This window comes from Triticum dicoccoides, chromosome 5B (genome assembly GCF_002162155.2).
Source record: "Triticum dicoccoides isolate Atlit2015 ecotype Zavitan chromosome 5B, WEW_v2.0, whole genome shotgun sequence".
In the NCBI taxonomy this organism is placed as follows: domain Eukaryota; kingdom Viridiplantae; phylum Streptophyta; class Magnoliopsida; order Poales; family Poaceae; genus Triticum; species Triticum dicoccoides.
The window spans coordinates 58,474,118-58,479,507 of NC_041389.1; positions in this window are offsets into that span (position 1 = coordinate 58,474,118).

The following is a 5,390-nucleotide window of genomic DNA, read 5'->3' on the forward strand; positions in this document are numbered from 1 at the left end:
ATCTAATTCGCCGCGGAGTCGTAACTGCTTCTTCATCGCCTCCACGACCTCCATCTCCTTGCGCGTATCCTCCACTATCTTCTTCATTCTATCCATGACGCGGGATTTCTCGACGCGAGCCTTCATCATCTATTCCACAGCCGCATTACGTACCTTGACAGCAGCCGGGTGCTCGATGCGGAGCTTCGCCAACTCCTCCTTCTGTTCCATGATGAGGGCCTGCAGCATCTTCATTGAGGAACTACTATTCTCATGCAGCTTCTTCTAGCCGGCGTTCTTCTCCTTCAATAGGTCGATCTCGTGGCAGAGCTTCGCCTCGTCCTCCTGAAGTCGCAGGATTTCGCCGGTCGCCTTCATCTCCGAGGCAATGCTCTTCTTCAACAGCATCACCAAGCCGGCGGTCAACTCCCCCTGCTGATTGAGCTCAGCGGGCATGTCGTCGAGGCTCTCCTTCAGCAACTCCGGCAAGCCTTGGATGAACTCTTTCTACTTATTGAGGTGCTTATTGAGCTGATCGGGCATGCCGTCGAAGGATAACGACTCCAGCTCCCCCGGCTCGGCATGTTCGCCTCCGCGGCTAGGGCGCTCCTGGGAGCCATCGCCTGCCCGTGAGAGATCTTTCAAGGTCTCTACGTGGCGGCGAGCCCTCTTTTTTTTCAGCAGCCTTGGTTGCTGCTCCCTTGTTACGAGTAATTCTCGACCTAGAGCTCTACTCACCGTCCATGGCAACGACGGACGAAGAAGAAGCACTTATGAGGAGGAAAGGTAGAGTAATTTTCGGTTAGGTAGTTCCCCTTTTTATAACCTAAGTACTAGCACTAGTAGTACTAATACCTGCATAGTGGGAACACGTTCAGGTTTGGTACATAGTACTAGTAGGTGTGAGCAGGCTTTCGAATGTGATGGGAACATGGTAAAGATTAATTGATGGTTTTGGTTTCGAGGCCCGAAACGGCTCCCGATGAGTTTAGTGGAACATAAATTTCAAGTAGACTACACTGCTCAAATGTGTAAATATTATGTTATTGTCAAAAATTGTCACAAAATACGAAGGAGACCAATGGAAGTACTACTAGCAACCCACGATTTAACTACTCGCATGCGCGCAGTGGAGTAATAATGTCTTTCTTCCGTCCTCACGTCCACTCAATTTGCATGCGCTGTATTAATTGACCATCAACGAAGTGAACGACTTTACACGCGTCAAATTATCACATGGGATGGATCTTGGTACCAAATTGCGTCCGCCCGTGTACCCGCGTGTGCATGTGAGGGAATGAGTGCTTTTGTGGTGTGCGTGCACATCTTCGCTTCGTGCATGTACCACCAGTATGGCTCAGGGAGGATAAGTACATTCTTCTGGAACCAGCAGCACGTCACTGTGATAAATCCACGCAAGGAGGTCGCGACAACGCCTCCACATGTGCCACGTGGCTTCATGAACTGTAAGAGAGACACTGTGTAGCATGCCATTGGTATTCTAATTTACGTGTTTTGCACATACTCGAAGTACTAGTAATTTACACGTGCATTGCACGCATCAGATTTTGCAACCAAATTATGAATAGATACCACACTATAGCATGTAAGATCTTAGTCATATATGCGTGATGTAGCCCTTCGTTTAATTCTTATAGTTCATCTCATTCAAAATCAAATTAGTTTTTATAAAAAAGCTAAGAATGCATGAATAGGAAAAACATGGGATTATAGTGGAATGTCGTATTGAATGCTACAGGATTGTACGAGTGTTTGATTGTGCATAGAAAAAACGCAGAATTCTTTCAAAGAGGTTTGAGTGGATGGGATGTTTCCTATGAAATCTAGTGCAAATGAATCATATGGAAAAATTCCTATGGTTTACAATCCTACGAATCAAACAACCAAGATAGGAAAAATTCCTAATGATTAGAATCCTCCAAAACTCCTTTGAGAATCCTTTGAATCAAAAAAGCCCTTAATCTATTTTATGATTCATGGAATTGCGCATTGTAAAGCATAAAGTAAAAACAAATAATGGCAATTCAACTAGAAAAAAAGTTTGGGCAGTTATGACACGGAAGATTCTAGAACAAAAGAGAACCACTGTTGTTTTGAGGTTTGTGCATTATGCTTAAATTCAACCATCGAGTCTGCTAGATTGTACATGTGGCAAAATCTGGTGGGGGGGCTAGAAGATGGTGCGGGGGGCCGAGTGGAGGGAGACTATGAAGGAATGCACCAGTGCGAGATCGATATTTAGAGAGAGGGGGCGAACACGTGTGCTGTTGCACGCAGTGGCGGAGCCATGAAAAATAAATGAGCTAGGGGGCCAAGCATTGCTAATCCTTTACGAGGAGGGTCAATTCATTAAATTAAACCTTTTTTAGCAGCAATTGTCTAATGATCACATTCATATTAGCCTCGATATATAGTGATGTTAGAGGGAGGGGGGCAGGGCCCTTACTGCCCCCTGTCTTCGCCATTGTGCACGCATCTGAGAGATGAAGCGGAAGGCATGGATGATGTGAGGGGGATGTTGGATATATAATTAATGTGGGTGTATTAGCTATTTATCTTAATCCTATATAGAGAGCTATAGATTGATCGATGTGGACGTGGGAGAGGTATCGATTGATCGATGTGGACGTGGGAAAGAGGGTGAGACCTCACAGGATATGTCGATTGATCGGTTTGTGTGGAAAACTATGAAAGACCTAGCTATATACACACATACATAGAGGAACATCGATCGTTGCGCATGCACGCGTGAGAGATAAAGAATGTCCGGTATGAGGGAGAGCGGGATGTGTGTGGGTGTGTGCCTTCATGGGAGACCGACCTGAAGAAAAAGATTGCATGCGTGCGATAGATAATGCCGACTGGTAGTGTGTGTGCATGCATGCACGAGAGAAAGTTAGTGGTACAATTATAAAGAGAAGACTACTGTGTGGGTGTAAAAGAATAAGTGAGGTCATAATCAATGTAAAGTTGAATTCAAATATTTGAATAAGAGATCTTGATGTTTGAAACCCATGCATGCATGAATATAACGGAGATCTGTGCGGTGTGCTTTGGAAATGAGCATGTTGTAATGTATACACATTGAACAAGGTCAGACTGATTTGAATTTGAGGTACCGATGGCAGACATCATTTGCCCATGTCGCATCCGTGCATGTAATTGGAGATGATGGGCGGCTTTCACATCACATATCTATATCTATATATATATATATATATATATATATATATATATATATATATATATATATATTTGAAGCGGGTAACTTTAACTTTGAAAGATGGTCGTTGGATGAGGCGAATCCTAAGGTCCAAAGATGGCAAATTTGAGCACTATTGGCCGTTGGATATCATCTAGATTCCACCAGATTTTGCCACATGTATAATCTAGAAGACTCCATGGTTGAACTTAAGCATAATGCACAAACATCAAAACACAAGCACTTCTTATTTGCTCTAGAATCTTCCGTATCAGAATTGCCCAAATGTTTTTCTACATGATTTGCCATTATTTGTTTTTACCTTATGTCTTACAACGCACAATTCCATGAATCTTAAAATAGATGGTTTTGAATGAAATGAACTATAAGAATTAAACGAACATCTACATCATGCATATATGACTCAAAGCTTGCATGCTATAATGTGGTATTTATTCATAATTTGGTTGCCAAATCTCATGCGTGCAATGCACGTGTACCTTACTCTAGTCTAAATGGTGTTTGTGTGTGTGTTGTGCATGTTGAGGTGCAAACTGTCTTTTTTTGGGTACACGTTAAGCTTGTTCTTCCGAAATTTCAAGCCGCGCCTTGTTATGCCGAAAATTGAAGCTAGCGTGTCTGTCTATCGTGCTGCGAAACTCCCGCCTCTTCAACCGGCGCCTTGTTAGCCCGAAATATTTAAGATATATCTTTGTCTCGTTGTGCTCCGACAACTCCCTCCATCTCAACCCGCGCCTTGCTATTCCGAAATTACAACGCGCGCGAAAACTCTCACCTCCTGTGAAATCCCGACACGCAAAATGCCCGTGGTACCCCTGAACCGAAAGAACCGCCTCAAATCGGTGGGGGTACTTTCGTAACTTACCCCACATTTTGGACAAGCGCGTCTCTAAGCCATCGTTCCCCACTGCCATCCCATCCGCCCACCCATTCGTACACCGAGGCCGCGAAAACCCGCAACGAAACCCCACACCCTGCTCCATCCGCTACCCAGCCGGAGCTTCTTCCCCGACGACGTCGTCCACAGCAACACCTCAACGTCCCTCATCCACCGTACCGGATGAGGATCGGTCGTCGATCTCATCGTCCCGCCGGTTCAGCCACCCCGTCATCCACCTCCAAGGAGCTGCCCCGACGTTCCCCTCGTCTTTCGTGCCACCTCCATTCCCACACCACCGTCTTCACCTGCACCACCGGAAGAGCATCATCATCACCGTTTCCTCGGATGAAGCTGCAGCCTAATCGGCGCCACCAAAGAGGTTGTACACTAATCGCCGCATTTTCTTCTTGATTTGATCTCACGGTGCTGCCGGCGCTCGGTCCCGAGCCGATACGGCGTGGCTCCATCCACGGCAGCGTCGCCGGCCACTTCCTCCACGGCGTCGCTCCCTCGGCGACGACGTCCACATCAGTAGGAGTTGCTGCTGCTTTAGCTCTTGCTCGCGATGCTGCTCTGCTCTTGCTCTCGGTCCCCTGCCTGGTCTGCTCTGGCTATTGCTCTTGCTCGCATTGCTGCTCTCGCTCTTGCTCTTGCTTGCGATACTGCTCCGATTTGGCTACACTTCAGTCGACTGAATCGACTTTTGGGTCAGTCGATTTCCAAGGGGTGGACTCGTCGGGGTGAAGGAAGAACCAGCCGCAGCGGGGAGGGGGGCTCGTCGGAGAGGTACCCCACTATCTATCTTAGGGTTCAGGATGGGGGCGGTGGTCGCCGGCGGTTGCGGGGCATTGGTGGTGCGGTGGCGTGGGGATACCAGAGAAAAAGCTCGGCACGGGGGGGCCTAGATGGATGGCCGGGGCGGCGGGGGACCGGCGGTGGGGAGTGTTTTTGGGGCGGGCAGGGCGGCGCACCGCCGGCCGGGGGCGGCGGGGGGCTACTGTTTGGCCGGTGGTAGCTGGCAGCTCGGGGGGTGGAGGTTGAAGATGAACCACAGGCCCTTGATTTCGTATCAAACGGCTGCAAAATCGACTGACCAGAGATGAAAAAGTCAATCGACCGACGTGTAGCCTCACCTTGCTAGTGCGTTCAGTTTCAACAGCAAAATTCAGTTTCAACAGCAAAATTCAGTTTTGATAGTTAGGTTCAGTTTTGACAGTTAAGTTCAGTTTCGACAGTTAAGTTCAGAGATGAGCGGCCGATGTATTTTACATCTAGCACTTTGTGGTT